We start from the raw sequence: 18,667 nt of genomic DNA on the forward strand, positions 1-18,667 counted from the left end.
GAAGTTGCAAAAGCTTTTACATAGAAGAATAGGCACTTCAAATCAGCCTTTGAAATAAGAATTCCTGCTTATGAGACTAGGCATGGCTGAGTGAGATTCTGTGCAGTACTGGGAATATGGGTAGGGAAAGATGTTTTTATTGATCTAGTGAGGAGAGAACCTCTGGAAGCTGTTCGTGTCAATATTTTGTTCTTTGACATCATTTGGACCCATCAGTGAAAAAATTAATGTGGTTTAAAACTTGCATGCTTCCTGTTTCTTTTGCTTACTTTGGAGTAGTTTGCTGCAAATATCATGGCAGAAACTGTTTAACTTCACTGTAGACATCACAATCTTTCTTACTCATTTCAAACATTCTAGTGTTTGAAGTTTTCTACTCCTTTTTTTGTTTCTTAGTGGGTGAAAGAAAGGCAGATTGGTTCCATCACCCACAGAAAGGAATATGCTTGTTTCCCACAGGTTTGTGTCTGGCTTCTCCATTGCCTGACATTAACAGTCAGTCCAGAGACAGAAGGGGACCCTTCACTGGCAGCAAGACAAAACATGAATAGTTGGATTGAACATGTTGCACCACCGTGTCTGCGCCTGCTCAAGGCCTGACAGTATTGGCAGCTGGTCACCACTTTGTAACACCTTCTGGATTAAAGATGTGGGAAGAAAGCTTCTCATCTTACTCATCCTAGTATGGCCCTCAGATTATCATTCTTTATTGATTTTTCAGGTAATCAGTAGTGAAGTTGCAACAAGAATGCCAAGGGTAATCAAGAGAGCCTTCATGAGCTTGGAGTGACTGGGTAAGTGATCAGGAGCAGAAGCAGTGGCACCTCTGTCTTTCCAGTTTTACTCCAAGAAGGACATTGAGGTGCTGAAACATGTCAAGAGAAGGGCAGTGGAGCTGGTAAGGGGTCTGGAGCACAAGTCTGATGGGGAGAAGCTGAGAGAGCAGGGGTTGTTTAGTCTGAGAAAAAGAGACCTTATCATTCTCCTCATCTGCCTGGAAGGAGGCTGCAGCCAGGTGGGGGTTACTTCTCCCAAGTAACAAGTGGCAGAACAAGAGGAAATGGCCTCAAATTGTGCCAGGGGAGGTTTAGATTGGATACTAGGGAACATTTCTTCACTGAAAGGGTGACTGAATTGATAAGGCTGCCCCGGGAAGAGGTGGAGTTACCATTCCTGGAGTTTTTTAAAAGACATATAGATATGGATCTGGGGGACCTGGTTTAGTAGTGAATTTGTCAGTGCATTGGGCTTGATGCTCTGAAAGTCTTTTCCAACCAAAATAATTCTCAATAATTCTACGAATCATCTTGTAACAGTAATTCTCATCTTCCTTGAAAACCATCATCTGTATGATATGCTAATGATATCCAAAAACACTTTATTTTGAAGCACTTAAAGGCAGGTCATTAAATTTACTGTTCTAAGAAATGTTTTATTCAGAGTACACCCACATAATTCATTATGCTGCTTTTACCTCTTCAGCCAAGTCTATCTCTCACTATTCAATTCACCAATGAGATATTTTTCAAGTTAGTGGGAAAAGTGCCTGGAGAAAAAGTCAATCCCCCCACCTCTCCTAGCACCATAAAAGAGAAGTATGTAAAGGTACTGATAATTATTTATGTTTTGTGCTATATTGGGCTTTCAGCAGCCAAGAAAAAAAAGCTCTAAGAGAACTTTGTACAAAAAGCCCCAATGGGACATGTTCCAGAAAGGAAAAATTATTTGCAAATAGAACAGACATCAATATTCAAATGATTCTTAAGAATAATATTATGTGTTTCCTTCCAAATAATTCCATTCAAGGAATTCAAGGTCATATATTGATGACAAGTAAACAAAAATTATTTTAGTGTTAGGCAATGTTTTAACTACATTGCTCTTAAGAATAAAATACCAAGTTTAATTTTATTCCCCAAGTTTAAAAAATGGTTATTAATTCACTGGGGAGTTCTGAATTGCAGTTTTGGAAATTGAAGAACTATTCTCAGATTCATGATGACTGTGAGTACATGGTGCAGTTTCATAATATACTGTTAGAGAAAGCCAAACATCTCTAAAAAATTATACAGAAAGGAAACTTTAGTTTTGTTAATAAGACAATTTAAACTCTGTTTGAGCTTAACTTCTTCTTTAACTTAACTTCTGTTTGGCTTTCTAAATTTCTTAAAGACCCTAACGATTTCTGATAGGAATAACAATTAATATTTTTCAATGTGAGGAAGATAGAGCTGGGAAATGATGGAAGGTCTACAAGAAGGAATTCATTTCACCAAACACACTTTCTGAAGCAAAGACCTGAATGCTGAGAAAAACTGTACACGACATGGACTGAGCAACAATAAAAAACATTAAGGAAAAGAACATGAAATTGGAAAGAATTTTTTTTTTTTTTTTTTTTAACCTCTGCATGTGCATATATATATATGTACAGCACCATGCAAGACTTTGTGTGTTTGGATGTGTACATACATACAGCCAGATGCACAGAAGCATGGATTTGTCTCCTTCTTTTGAGAAGAGAATGACCTGAAATATTGAGTCACAAGGCAGTAATACCTGCTTTAAAGAACCTGGAACTGTAGTAAGAAAAACTGTCATATGATGCAATGATGTGTTTGAATGGGGTATAACAGAAGGTGCTCTTCAGAAGACACTGGAACTTGAAATACTCTCCTTTTACTCAGCCATTTATTATGACAAACTTTTAGGGACTTAATAATTTTGAAGTCTCCAGTCCTTGTTTCATTTTTCATTAAAAATGCTAATTAGATAGGAATGTCTATGAACTACCTCTTTGGAACACCAGGCTAATATATGGACATAAGATTTTTGCAATTCAGTGGTATAAAAAAATTTTTACAAACTAAAATTTACAATGTTGAGAAGAATATTTTAAACCTTGGAAGTGGAAACTGATAGACCCTGACCAATCAATTTTTTCTAAATTATTTTAAGTGGCTTATCTTTGAAATTTACAGAGAATAGTGAAGTTTGTGGTAGCAAGAACTTCAGATCAGTTATTAGAATCCCCCAATAGCTCTACAGGTGAAATATTACCCAGTGACCCATATCCAGTGATGTCTTTTGATATGGTTCTGCCTTTCAAATAGTGAAGATTCAAAAGTCTAATAACTTAGGAGAGTTTCTCTTTATTTCTAAGTAGTCAGAATGTGAGATAATATTTTTGTTTGATTGTTACTTAAAGTAATTCAAGAAGAACTCTGTAGAAATTTACCTTTTCAGACATTTTAAACGTTCAAATAACGTGCTTAATGTTTTCTTTGAGAATTTACAAAAGAAACAGTTAACTAGTAGAAGCATATAATTATCTTTTATTCCTCGAGAAATATCTATACATTCTGCTGTTTTTAGAACAATAAATTAATATCCAAATAGTCAGTATCTACATAACTCAGTATACTGCCTTGTTAAGGCATTAAAAATGTTAAAATGTTATGACAGTTCCATAGTGCAAACTCTGGGCAGTAGTGAAGGCTCAGATTTGTCTACAGTAGAAACAGATGTGAATAAATAATGTACCATCTAGAAAAACAAACAAGAAATTGAGTAGCGTGATTAAAAATATTTATTATGGTCTCCAGGCATTTGTTTTTATATCAGTTATTTACTTGCTGTCACAATTGTCCAAATAGAGAAAATTCCAATTTCTACCCAGTGAGAATAATAACTAAAAGGATACCTTAGTGCACACAAATTGAGACAAGCAAGACACAAATGCTAACAAATGAGTATATATTTTTATGATCTCAAGTCCATGTATCCATCCAAATTGGCTTTGATGTTGACACTTGAAACAACTTCATTTGTGTAGAGTATTAGTGATTTGCCAGTACTTTGTTTCTAAACATCTCAAGACTGCCAATTTAAGACTATCAACTAATCCAAATTCAATTTTCATGCTTTGGATTAGGCAAGTTAGCACTTGGTCCATAGTCTGCTGCAGACTGCTTTAGGACAGGGTGAAAGAAGAAGAAATAATATATGTTCTGGGTTTTATTTTTTTTTATATAACTTTTTGCTGTGCCCCATCAGCACAGAGAGAGAATATCTGTGAAAGAAACAGATACCCCTCACCTTGGTTAGTCTGCCTGGAAAAAGCTGCAAGATTGGAGAGCTTTGCAGTGGGTTGTCAGAAGGAAATATGAAGGAAATGGGTGGATGATGGGAAAACATGAACTGGAGCCTTAATGAGAAGAATAATCTCCTAGAAAGATCTGATGGTATATTTCTATGCTAATTTTTTTGTTGTTGTCGCAAGGGCAAATTTAATTCACTCAGTAGCTATGTCAAAGTTCAGTTCACAGACAGCTCTACAATCTTTGCTTTTACAGTGAGGCAGGAACAGAAGTGATAAAGTAACAAGAGGGAGGAATAGCCTCTGCCTTGTGATGGGGGCTATTGTGAGAGCCCTGCACAAGAGGCACATTGTGGTTGTTCTCAAATGAGAAATGGGGTCCATGTTTCCCCCTCTTCTCTTTGAGTTGAATTGAATCCAGCTGTAGTATTTCAATCAATTTTCTTCAGCTTTTCTTTTGATATGAATAATTATCTGGAGAATCACTGAAATGTTATAGATAATTTTCACTTGACAAAACATTGTGTGTTAATTGCTTGTAAAGATTACATGTATTTAAGCATCACTATTGTGTGTAGCATATGTGGTAGGTGGCCCCACACTTTCAGGTGCTCCTTCACAACCTCATGCACAGCCGCTGATGCTTCAAGGTGTACCTGCCTCAGCACAGACATAACCATGGCCATAGATGTTTCGAGAAGCACATGCTCTGTTATGGAGCAGGTGACACACATTATCCATGGCCACAGACACTTCAGGGTTCCCTGCCCCTCTGTGGACTCATCCACAGGTCACAGCACATTCAGCGCTTCCAGCCTCTCCAGCTCAGCAGCACAGGCACAGCAGAGATGCCCTCACCATCTGCCAGCCCGGACACATCACAATTGCTATTATCAAAATGTTCCCAGGCACAGCAGAGTAAGACAAGAAGCAGTGAAAGCAAAAAAAAAGAGCCACTAATGAGCACTTCCATTGAAAAATGCTTCTCAGATCCAGGATGGGGCTTTATATCTCAGTAAGATCAACCCTGTCAACCCATCTTCATATAAAGTCTGGTCACTGTGGTTCACTCATGCCAAACATTAGGACTCAAGTTTCCGTTTTAAAGAGTCTACCACACCCTAGAGGATGATACTGTTCCTAAATTACTTTGTGGTTTCTCTTGCCCACATTCAAACCAAAATAAAAGTATTAAAAAACCCAACCAACCAACAAACTAAACCCGCAAATATCATTAAATTATTTCAATCATGGGTCAAAAACCAGCAGGCTGAGTTTTCTAATGCCGTGTTTATGCCAATATTTCAAAATGGCACTGAACTGCTTGCACCCATATCTTCAAATACTGCAAAGCTGAGTGGCTACCTCCACAATTGTAACTGGAATTGGGCTCCAACCCATAGCAGTTCCTTAGTTATGGATGGGAGAGGGCTGTGTGGCCCCTGCTGGGGTTTGGTTTAGCTTTTTTAAATATTAAGAGGATCTTGTTTTCTTGCTTGAGGATTCTGCTTATTACTGCAAAATTTCCAAGAAGTACAGACTAAAAATATCTCTGTACAAGAGAGTTGCTAATCTCCCAAATTTATCAAGCGGACACCCAGAAAAATGGTGCACTTTGGTTAAAAAGGTTCCATGAAGCTTTTCAAATTGTGGTTCAATTTATTTCTTTCAGTTTTGAGCTGAGATATGAAATACATCTAAACTAGGAAAGTTGTCTGAAAATTTTAAATAATTTTCCAATATTTACTGAGAAAGTAATATAATTTCTTTCACTGACCTTTTTGTGTGTACTTTCCATTAAAATCTGAGGATCAACTGGCAGTGATTATCTAATGTGGATGGTTACAGAAACATAAACAACAGTGGAAAAGTGGTTTAATTCATACTAGTAGTAGTACTCATGTATAAACCAATCAAAAAACAGAAAAAAAAATATTGTCACTTTTTATCACTTAGAAAAAAAACCCTACCAGTATTCAGACCATAAACAGTCATCTTTTTGTATAGTCCATCCCCTTTCTCACAGAGCAGTTATGGAAAACTGTTCTCAGAAGAGCTAGTAAGGAATTTCTTATTGTGATCTTGTCACATGTTGATGGGAGAAAGTGGTGCATTCTTGTTTGTATCTTTTCACAAAATCACAGAATTGTTATGGTTGGAAGAGAATTCTGCAGATTTTTGAGTCCAACCCAAGGCAGGGTCACATAGAGCAGGTGACCCAGGAATGTGTCCAGACGGCTTTCTGGGTTTCGAATGTCTCCAGAGAGGGAGACTCCACAACCTCCCTGGGCAGTGGAGGTTCCACTTTTCCAGTGCTCTGCTACCCAGAATGTAAAGAAGCTCTTCCTCATGTTGTGGCACTTCTTGTGTTTTAGTTTATGGCCACTGATCCCTATGCTGTCACTGGGCACCACTGCAAACACTCTGGCACTATCCTCCTGGCACCTGTCTTCAAGGTATTTATATGTATTGATGAGATCCCCTCTCAGTCTTGCTGTCTCCAGAATAAGCAGGCCCAGTTCCCCCAGTCTCTGCTCATAAGAGATATGCTCCAGACCCCAAAATTATTGTCCTTGCAAAAACCCTTGCAGAGGGACTTCAGAGCTGCTACTTGAGATGTTTCCAGTTTGGACTGTTACAATCTGCTTCTTAAAGCAGGATCATGGATCTTTTTCCTCTCTATATAACAAAACTGGCTATATTGGCACCATAACTTTCCCTGGGCATTCATTGTGAACCTACTGGCATTCATTGTGAACCATGGAGCATGTCTGAGTTCAAAGTCCCCCACTGACTTGGGCTGGCTTTTGGTTAGGCTTAGAGACACAAAATAGAACAGTGGTGAAAAGGAACCCTTCACAACCTGCTTGTCTCTACTTCACAAGAGAAAAGAAAGAATTAATTATTCATTTTAAATCACTCAGCCTGCCTTAGTAGGCAGCCTTTCATAGTGTAACAACTTTAAATGAACTGCTCCCCTTCCCTCCTCCTGAAAGTGACACCAGTTCTTAATGCATAGTGACACTCAACATGATAGGCACATGACCTAAATGCTAGATATGGCCCACTGAAGAGAACACTATTTTTAAAGATTTGTGAATATTTTATAGATATTCTTTCTTTTCCATAATCAAAAGCAAAAAATAAATGTTCCAAAGTATTTTGTGTACGTTAAAGAAAAAAAAAAACAAAACAATAAAAAACCCAGAGAGAGAACATGCTCACTGTAAAGCAATTTAGTACTGACAGTATTCTCTTAGAAAATAGCACTACCTACCTGCAGGCGGGTAGAGTGCAGAGATCACTAGGCTATTAGCTGTTCCACAGTGAAGTTGTCCTTTTTCTGTCTTTGCAATAAGAGCTATAGTCTAAAATTGCTGGAATTATGAAAATAATGGAAAAAAACTTTCCTTAAGCACTTTCAATTTCAGTCATTTGTAATTTTCACATAACAAGCTATTTCATGGGAAAAAATGTTAGAAGACCTTTCAGTTTAAGGCTTTGAAGTTGATACTGTTCCCCTATCTAAAGTACAGTTTTGTATACTGAATTTTGTTTGGTTTGCAATCTGTCCTCTTCCTTCCCCTTTCTCCCCCTCTCTGCCCTTTTATCTCATATGTCTTCTGTCCTCTTTATTGCCACACTGTAAATGTGAATGGTCATGTTCTTGCATGCCAGGACTTAATAATTTGCCATTATATCATGCAAACACTGCTTTCACATAGCTCACAGCATACTTAACCCCCCTCAGTCTCAATTTCTTATAGACAAAACCAAGGGAAACTTTCTACTGACCCTAACAGTATATGAAAACAGACTTGGATTTTATAGGTTTGAACAGGTTAGTGCAGGGCTATTACTCTAGCTGCATGTAAATACCATCAATCATCTTTACAGTTTTCATCCACTGTAAGTGATTCATCAGGCATTATTTCTTTCTTTCTTTGCAGACACATTTTTTATCCTCTGAACTTCTCCCGGATAAGCTCACCTTGTTCTGTGAGGTGAGAACTTTTGTCTTTGAGGAATGTATTTTCTTTTGCAGACCTTTTTTTCTTCTTCCTTTTTGCAAATGTCTAATGGGTATTTTCTAAGGTGTGGTAGAATCATGCAAAAGCAAGTGGCTGATCAGTGGCTATGGGGAAGGTGTCCTGAACACCATACTGGATGGACTCCTGGGAGAAGAGGTCCTGCCTGCTGCCAAAGACTTCCCATAGCCCCAGGCAAGCAATTCAGTTGCTCTGTTCATCAGGGAAATGGAAGATGAGATTCTGCTTCAATTTCTAGCTTGTCTAGACTATGGGGACTCTAGAGTGGCCACTACATTTACATACATCTCCCAATATACCTGTGTTCCCCACAGCTTGGTCTGCATCCCAGTGCTAATTACAATGGTGAAGATCAGGCAGAAAAGAAGGAGTTTGAAAATAATTTCTCTTGATACTTCATCTCCACAATCTCAGATCACAGTTCCAAGCAGTCTCCGTTCTAACACTTCTGTGTTCTCAAATAATATTGTTAATTTGTGACTGAAGTCACTATCACAATGCCGCAGCTTATGACGATTTTCATTCTGCATTGTGGCTTCAGTGAAGCAACATGGATTTGCTTGACTTAAAATCTTCCAGATTTGCAATCTACAAGAAACTGATGGAAAACTGCAAGTGTCCCTCCCTGAGGCAGCCAACCAGGAGACAGAGACATTTGGCACATTAGCACAGCAGTGCACAGAATAAATTTCAAGTTTCTCCCCATTGATTTCCCGTCTGAAGCCACTAATCCATCCCAGCTACAGTTCCAATGCCACCACAAGAATGTGCAGTTATAGACTCTCAAGCAGAACTGTTTTCCTCAGCATGGATCTTGTTCTCTCAGAGCTGACACCCTTGAATCAGATGTCACATTTCTTTGTAGTCCTGTTTGACAGACTGCATTGCTTTAACAACTAGTGTCCAAAAGTTTTATCAAATGACACTGATTAATTTATTGAGGATAGTCTTCCTATAAAACTGCCAGCTTTCAGTGTGTTACAGGACCAATCTGACCATTTTGGAGCCACTGGGGTTGGCCCTGGGCTCCCTTACACTCCTTCAGAATAATGTGAACTTTGAATTGTTGCAATAGTTTTTTCAGAACTTTCACAACTCCAAGGCAACCCTATTTATGTACATAGACATTTGTGTGACAGTTGTTTCCCTTCTTATTTTTGGTCTGGAGAAAATAGTTCTTTCCCTGTTGAAATATGTTTTCTTCCTTCTGTTGTGCAGAACATCATCTCTTATAGATGATCTGTGGAGTGTTTTTAAAAGATGCTGTGCTGATCAAAACATGCTAACATGCAGTTTTACTTAATCATCCATCTGGAAGGGCAGAAGTATAGATAAAATAGTGTTAGCAAAATCATATCATTCTGAGGCTGATCCCTAAGAAGGTTGGATAATTCAGGACAACAGCCTTTTTAAAATATTTGAGTTACAATATTTGTTCTTCTTATTGTTTATTATTTGCATTTCTGAAATTAAAGTTGGGGTGTACTTTTCCTTTCATTTAGCATGTGATGAGAACTTTGGTGGAACTCCCTGCTTGCTACACCCAAGGCAGGAGGCACTAATTTTTTAAGGCTGGGATACTGTGAAACAAGATCTAGACAAGACATTTCTGTCTTTGTCTGTCTTTGGTACCCCCTGTAAAGTTCTAGCAACACTTTGCATCTCTTTGGAAAACTGGCATTTCTCATTCTGTGGCTTTTCCTGTGGAAAACAAAGGAAAGAAAAGAAAAAGAGCAGTAGGAAAATCAGATTGTGAGTTTTTATGGTTCTTAACTCTGGTTCCTGGGTTTGTGGGAGACAAGTTTGTATCACGTGCCAGCCACGGAACAGCTGTCAGGCTGAGCAATCAGATCCATGTTAGAGGGTGCATCACACTGCCTTTCCCCTTCCCTGTGCAGCACTGGCTTTCCCTGACTCACCAATGAATGCTGTGGCTGCTCTTTCTCCCTTACTGTGCTCCTCTGCAAGCAGCAGCATTTCGGTGAAGTCTGCTCCTTGAGTATCTGCACATCCCAGCCCAACATCACTGCTTCTGCTTCACCACCAGATGCATCCGGAAAACCTTCCCCAGCACTGCAGTCACCAGCCAGGACAAAATCCTCTTGAGGTGGCTGCTGAACTTCTTAGGAAATCAGGTTGGCTCCTGAAGGCAGGAAGCAGATGAAAAATCATGGAAACATCTCCTTTACTTTGTACCTCCCACCTACATCAAATTCGCTTGGAGTTTCCCCAGACCCACCACAGCTCTCTGAGTCTCTTGTGCTAGTGCTCTGTTTGCAACTTGTCATTAAACCTTTCTGAATACTTCTCAGGGATTGTACCAGGGGGCTGCATCTCTCAGTACTGCAGAGTTTCTTTTTTGGTATTACAGGTAAAAATTATTTTGTTCTTGAGACAGCAGTTGATGGTTTCGCCTCTGAGAAGCTCTGAGTGAGGTCTGTGCCATCATATAACCTGGATCCTAAAACCTGGAAACATCCCTAAGGATCCCTGTGGAAACATGCCTGTGCATGTCCCGGGGTGGACCCTGACTGACAGAGTTCTACCTTGAGTGCATGTTTGTCCTCAAGGATATGGGACACACAGAGCAATTTGCAGACCTTCTAAAAGCAATTATTCCTTAGGTATTGTAGGAAAAGCACATAAATGAACTACAGAACATCTCTGCACAAACAATAATCACTTTGTAAAGATTTTTTTATTGCACTTGAGAAATTTTGAGCTTGTGACCTAATCTCAAAGAAACTGTTGCGCTCTTCTATCTCTTCCCCACACGTTTTATTTTCTGGAACATGAATCCTCTTTTCAGCAGCAGATCTTATAGCTGGTATTCTAAAATTATTCATATTACTTGAATAACTCTTATGATAAATGGAGATTTCTGAGGGAAGATCTAATGACCATTCATTTCAGAGACCATGGTATCCTAGAGGATTGGCATGAAGGATAACCATTACTACAGGATTGGATAACTTTTCATTTTATAAATGTGTTAGGATTGAAGGAATGAATTCTCAATGTGAAATACAACAGATTTAAAAATGTTCAATATAAAAATTTTTATTATGGGAGTGTATTTTCATGGATGTGCTTAGTCTGATTAGGTTTAGCTTTGTTCTTTTTGTGATCACTTCCTCTTTAACCTTTTTATTTTGCCATTCTGTTCTTAAAAATTTCTATTATTTGTTAAAAAATATTTTTATCCATTATGCAACCTTTGTAGATCTTATTTGCTATCTCTGTGAGGGAGAAGAGTAACAGAAATTGAGTGTGAACGAAGCCAGGGAGCATGTGGGATCTGTCTTATTCCTGCAAACACAACTAAGACTAATACCATTGCCAGGTTAATGATTAAAGGCTCAGGGAACTGAAATGCATTTTCATAATGTTTGCTGGGCTACTATATTTTGATAAACAAACTACCCTGATGATAGAACTTCAAATTTTATCATTAAACCATAAGATGACTTATTTCACCCTGTGGTGTCTTTAGGAATAAGATCAATATGGACTCTCCATATAAAATGTAGACATCTCTGTGTGAATTATCCTGCAACTCAAGGCATGTTAACACCCAAACGAAGCCATCTTTAGCAAACTTCTCAATGGAGCAGTGATTTCGGCATCAAGTGATCGGCATTAAGATCCAGTCAGATAGATGCAGGTTTTGGTTTTGAGTGGAAGTATATCCAACAAATATGACCACCTCAATCATGTTTAAAAATAGTACATTTTACATAAAAATCTCTGTATCAGTTCCTTTGCATTTAGCAGTTCTGGGTTTTTTTACTTCACAATTATTGGTTCAATATTTACCCTAAGGTTTTGCTCTTACAGAATATGCTTAAAAAGTAGGAGATATTCATGAGAAGACTATAAGGCTGACACACACTGTGTACTGCTATAGGACTAACATGGAGAATGGGACAACCTCCAGTGCGATATCCAGACACAGGGCCACATGACAAAGATATTACATGACAGCAGGTGCCATCTGCATTTAGCTCTCCTGAAAATATTTTTTAAATTATTTTCTTATCATTGTTTGCCCTCCAATTCAGCAGAATTATTCAGCCCATGCTGGGATAGGATTTTATGGGTCTCTGTTGAGAGTATGAGAACTATGCCGTGTTGGAAGAGGTACAGGAGCATTGCAAAGACTGCAGCATGTTGCTAAGCATCACTGAATATTTGACAAGGATTATTTGGCTAATCCTCCCTTTCCTGAAAACACCTTGGTAGTGGGCCAAGAACAAACTTTATGCCAACTTTGTCCTTTGAACTTGAGATAGCCCACAGACTGTTCCTAGAACTGAAGTTTTGGCTGCAAGTGATCCCAAAAGGAAATTCAGCTGCCCAAAATAATCAATGTGTACCATAGCCCAGTTAAAAGTGGCGCTGTTTTATTTAGCTCCTATTTAAATATTTCTTTAGTGTATTCAAGTTTCTTCTACAATTTATTTTAAAATGCATACAACTGCACCGGAGTTGCAAACAGACAAACAGACAATCCTCTCCTCTAGGGGTGATTTTTAAGAGAAACAGACACTTTCTTTTCCCCTTGGCAATGTGGGAAGCCAGTTCTGCATCAGGGATGTTGTCTTCTGCTTTAGGAATAATGCTTCCATTTGTTCTTTAGTGTTCTATAGGCTTTGTGATTTTACCACAAGATTTTTGCAAGTAGTCCCAATATGAATTTCTGAAATACACATGGTAATATGGATTTGATTGGAAAAATCAGGTCTGTTCTCCTCAGTGTGAGGAGTAGAGAGATAATAGGAAGAATGATGTGGCAAACATAATTATCAGAGCAAATAATACTGAGATTAGAGTAATTCTTGCATCAGTGCCAACATCAAGCTATTTTTTATCTATTAAATAGTGATTTGTATGAGAAATTTGATATGAGAGATGCCCTATGGACAATGGAAATTTTTCCATAGAGTAAACTAAAGATGTTCATTCAAACAGTTATTTTTTCAAGTATTTTTCTAGAAAGTAAGCTGGAATTAAAACAATTTAAATCCTTAATTCTTACCGCAGGAGAAATTTTTTACTGCTATGCCTGGATTCACGGTCAGTTTTCCAGCCAAGGACAAATGGATAAAGTAGTTTCCAGATTACTACAGTGTTAGTACAAACGGTTGGTAGTTTCTCAGATTGCAGTTGATGATACCTTTCTATCTATCCAAGGTACGTCTATGGGGTATTTATGTGTTTTAAACCAGAAATGGAAGGCCACTGGAAGGCAGGGTCATAGCTAGCTCTCAGTTGCATTGTTAGGTCTCACTTCTGCTCCACACAATGACCAGACTTCTCATGCAATGTACTGAAAAGATAATGGGAACCAATAGCATCACAATAAAGCCCAACTTCTGCACTACTGATTCTTGCTTTATTTTTGGCTCAATTTAGAGTGAAAACCATTTTCCAGGTATGAAGCCAAATGGCAGAAATAGGCACAAAACAGGAGAGGAAAACAGTATTTCTGTATCCCACAAGTGAACTCTAAAGAAGCACTTGATAAGACAGTATTTCCTTTAGTACTATATTTCAAAAATACCTATGGATTAGGACATAAGGGAAAGCTAGGAGGGAAAAAATGTCTGCTTTGTGGATTTAGGGGAATTTAGTAGGTTTCACAATACCATGAATGCAATCAAGGTACCCTTCTTCAGCACCTCTGGGGCTTGACTTACAAAATAATTGCTGAAGGCTTATGTCTCCAAGGGAGCAAATGAGATGGAGCTGGAGTATACAAAACCTTGTAAATCAGTGTCTAAATAAAAATTTAGGAGATGTTTAACATCATTATATGATCACCACAGCATGCAGTGTTCCAGTGTTTGTAGGTTCTTTTCAATGTCCATTCTAGATATAAACCAAATAGATCCGTGCTCCCTGTGATGCAGGGAAATAGCCTGTTTGGCTGGGAGCCATCTAGGCTAGACTTCTAGGCAGAAAAATTCTCTGCTTGGCTTGTCACCCGCATTTTGTCCTTTCTGTGGTTTGAGACTTTAGCAGGCTCTTTCTACTGCAGGTCCTAAATTCATACCCTCTTTCAAAGGTACTTCCACATAACTTTCCTTTAAGACTGTTGTCATGGTTCTGCTGTTCTCTTCCTTCCCTACATTTCCCCGTCCCTTAGCCTGAGTGGATTCAGATCACACCCTCCACCTTTCTGGAGAGTGCTCTGTGCTTTAGACTGGAGACTATGTCTGCCCAACTGTAAATGGAATGAGGCAGAAAGAGGGGACGAGAAATGTTTCAATTTTAAGGAAGACAGACTGAAGAAGAGATGCAAATGAATGAGATGCTTTTGACTTTGGTACGGGACTCTTTCAAGGTGGAAAATGAAAGCAATGTTTTTTTCATCTCTATGGAAATGAGAAAGATATTTCCTCAAATCCATTGTGCTTATAGCATTTGAAAATTCCTGAGTGTTTATTCCTTTCTATGAAGAACTTCAAGGAACAGCTTCACAGAGTATCACATCAGGTTATGAAATCATCTGCAAAGAATGGTGCTAGATGTTCTAAAGGTGAGTCATCTAAAGGTGAAGAATCTCTGAAAAGTGTACTATGAATACTAAATGAATTTGAGGAGACTTTGTGTGGTTTTATTCAAAATCTTTGATATGAAAAACAGAGGAACATTTTTTTGTTTGTTAGCTTGCCATAGTTGTGTCATAATTTACAAAGCTGCATACATATTGTAATGTCCCGTCTTAGATGTTGAGCTAATTTTGGAAGTCTTTTTTTTTTGGGTGGAATTTTCTGGCTTAGTAGACAAGAACATGATTTTGTTCTGATACAGTAACCATGATTATAACATTAAGGCTTTTACTTATGTAGCAGTTGCAGAATGCTGATGTAGCTGTTAGATATCTCTTTTCTATTAATTCAGTCCTGTTTGAATTCACACTTAATATTTAAAGCCAAATGTGACAAAACTTAAGAGGATCAGTGTGAACAACATCTATTTAGTAAATACAGTTTTTTACTTTCAATTGGTTACTACTTGTAAGGAGCATCTGAAAACAATTCAAGTTTTCAGAACACTGCTAGAAGAAGATATAGATTATCACTTACTTATTCCTTAAAACATGTCCTGTAGAGGAAGGACTTTGTGAATGTCTCTGTGAAAGATGAAGTCCAGATAATTTTCTAGTGAATAAAACCCAGAGGAGGGAATGTTTGTGCTTTGGTCACGAAAAAAAACAATTCAAAAAAGGCAATTCAAACAAAACTGGCCAAGAAAAAAACATGTTTACTGTATTTCTTCTGTTTTACCTCCTTTTTTTCTCAGTTCTTCCTCTTACTTTTCTCCACATTGCCTAAATACTTTCTTTACCCTTGGTTTTGACTGAGATGTCCCTCAGAGCACAAACCTTGTTTTTAAATACAGGCAGTTGCAGCAGATACTGGGTAGATCTGTGTGATGTTTGATGGATTTGGATACAAAACAGAAGATGATTTGTATCTAGGCATGACTGAATCATCAACATGCCTGGGAAGATCTCTCCCATAAACAAAGCAATGTCAGCGAGGGAGCTGGCACTTAATCCAAAAAGTTCTGGGATCCTCAGTGCAAACAAAGACTGATTTGAAAAATGTGGTCAATAGGCTTGGGTTATATAAAAACATAGCTTTTCCAGGAAGGGAAGGGAAGGGAAGGGAAGGGAAGGGAAGGGAAGGGAAGGGAAGGGAAGGGAAGGGAAGGGAAGGGAAGGGAAGGGAAGGGAAGGGAAGGGAAGGGAAGGGAAGGGAAGGGAAGGGAAGGGAAGGGAAGGGAAGGGAAGGGAAGGGAAGGGAAGGGAAGGGAAGGGAAGGGAAGGGAAGGGAAGGGAAGGGAAGGGGGAAGAAAGGAGGGAGGAAAAGAAGAGAAGAGAAGAGAAGAGAAGAGAAGAGAAGAGAAGAGAAGAGAAGAGAAGAGAAGAGAAGAGAAGAGAAGAGAAGAGAAGAGAAGAGAAGAGAAGAGAAGAGAAGAGAAGAGAAGAGAAGAGAAGAGAAGAGAAGAGAAGAGAAGAGAAGAGAAGAGAAGAGGAGAGGAGAGGAGAGGAGAGGAGAGGAGAGGAGAGGAGAAGAGAAGAGAAGAGAAGAGAAGAGAAGAGAAGAGAAGAGAAGAGAAGAGAAGAGAAGAGAAGAGAGAAGAGAAGAGAAGAGAAGAGAAGAGAAGAGAAGAGAAGAGAAGAGAAGAGAAGAGAAGAGAAGAGAAGAGAAGAGAAGAGAAGAAGAGAAGAGAAATCTTTAGCAACTGGGTAACTGAAGCAAAGGGTATGATAGCTGTAAAACCAATGTTTGCTAGCATCAGTCTCTGGCTTCTAAGGAGAGAAAGTGCATTCAAAGATAGAGTTGTATGGATAAAAGATGCCTGCAAAAAGTTACAATGAACTGATTAAATGGAATTTTAATTACTCTGCACTGCTAAGAATCTGAACTTCAGAACTGATCTGAGATCTAGGGAAAGAAACATGTTTGGGAAAGAGAGAAGCTTACCCTGGAGTGCTTAAGAACAAGTGATTACATTCAAGTGAGAAACAAGATGGGCCTGCTCAACAGGGAATAGAATAAAAAAAAATATAAAGTACACTTCAAGGGAAAGGAGCTCAGATGAAACCACTAATATCTATGATTGCTTCAGAAATCTGTGACTGACAGGTGATGATTAAGAGATATATAGTAAAAATCTGTGTTTGCTTAGAGTTTGAGATTACATCAATATTTCTTTTCCTCCTTTTTGGATTTAACTTTTGAGAAGGTTCCTGGAGTCTGTTTTTAATTCCATTTTTTCCTCTGCTTAGGGAAGACTGACTTTTACTGCTTTAAACTCTGGCCACTGATGTTCTGAGCCATTTTTGATTTTTTTTTTTTGTGTTAATTAAAGGGAACCTTGAATCTCAAGTTAAGCCAAATGAAATTATTATTTAAAAATAATTTGAAAAACTAACCACAGATGAATGACCGTACTTCTTGCCTTGTTTCAGACATTTCAGACATGAACCCTTCTTGGTGCAGCCTTACCCTCTCCTCCTCCCAGCCTACACACAGCCTGCAGCAGCTGGAGCAGGGTGAAAGCCACATGGGGAATGTCAGCAGATCCAAATCTCCACTCAGATATACAAGAGTGGGAAGCTGAAGGGTTCTGACCCTGAAGTGTCCTGCACAGGGGCCAGTACAAGCCTGTGCTTGTCCATAAAATTTTCATCTCCATAAATTCACTTTTACATCGAGTAGTTTTGTCAGAAGCAGGTAAAAGTTCTTTTGTATTCAGAGCCACACTAATTCCACAGATTTAGCACTTGAGTCTATTCAAGAAAGACTCTTGAGAGAAACTGTATCCATGAGTCCCAGCATCTATCAATAAAGGAAGGACTTTTAAGGGAAAAAACCCCAAAACTCATAGTAACAGAGGTCCAGGATACTATCTCAGAAAAGCTAGTCTCCTGATCACAAAACTGACCTAGTGGCAAAGTTAGGAAGATTCTAAAGTTCTGCAGATTCAGCTCTCCACAGATTGAACCATGACATCATAGCCTGAGCAGATAGGAAGTGTACCAGACAAGAGAACATTAATTTTAGGTCACTCCAATGTCTGATAGGTCCATAAGCCGTTTTCCAATGCTCTCTGCATCCCTCCTTTCATGATTTCCCTTTAATCAATTCAAACTTAGGACAAACCCCTCTACCATAAAAGTCAATGAGGATTTGTAAGGAGAGCTAATCTCACCTTCAGGCTTTCATTTGATTTCTGTCTTGCTTTTTGTGTCATTTATGTTTTGTCTCAAAGCATACAGTGGCAGCACATCAATCCCTCCATTAAGAAGTATCCTTTATATATTCTGTTGCTATAGTTTTTAGGATTTAGAAACTATGAACATAAAACTGAAGCAACTGCAAGAGTAAGCCAGGCTCAGAAAATATCTGCTGTGGGAAAATGTTTTCAAGAGTAGTTGCATCTTTATTTCTATTCAATCTCAGATCACCTTGAGAACACTCAAGGTCCTCTGACTTGAGGAGTCATGACTCTTCAAGGGGAGGGGAATCATGACTATTGCTCTCTGATGTATAGCAAATGTAGTTTCATAATCAGATTCTACAACGTGTTGCTCAGTCTTGAAATTGAGCAGAGGAAAATAAAAATGTGTAGAAAATATTCTTCATAGTTGCATCAAGAACTATTGCTTGAAAAGATACAAAAAAGATGTAGGTGAAATAACACAGACCTAAAGGCCTGTGAGACTCAGGGAGTCTGTAGAACTTGAGTATGATCAATTGAGAAATCAATATACCAAAACTAGTTAGACTTAGATGAGGAGTAAAATAAGGTGTGGATCTGACTATTCTACACTGCCAACTTGAATAAACCCCTAAATCCTGAGAACATTTATCACAAGGTGATATATTTTAACATCTTTATTAATGATACTCACTACTCTTTCCCCTTTGAGTTTCTTTGTGTCACCAAAAGATAGTATAAATACATATCACTCACAGAATAGAATTTAAGAATAGAAAGA

General features: G+C 38.4%; 1 long non-coding RNA gene across 1 annotated transcript in view; it reads left to right on the plus strand.

The window, feature by feature from the left end:
- The window catches only part of LOC110481780 (uncharacterized), a 106,620-nt gene that overhangs the window by 74,842 nt on the left and 13,111 nt on the right, over positions 1-18,667 (plus strand). Inside the window, exons 4-5 of the long non-coding RNA XR_013339939.1 lie at positions 722-794; positions 8,050-8,103. This is a non-coding gene — a long non-coding RNA (uncharacterized LOC110481780). The remainder of the gene's footprint in view (positions 1-721; positions 795-8,049; positions 8,104-18,667) is intronic.

Source organism: Lonchura striata, chromosome 1 (assembly GCF_046129695.1).
Source record: "Lonchura striata isolate bLonStr1 chromosome 1, bLonStr1.mat, whole genome shotgun sequence".
Lineage (NCBI taxonomy): Eukaryota > Metazoa > Chordata > Aves > Passeriformes > Estrildidae > Lonchura > Lonchura striata.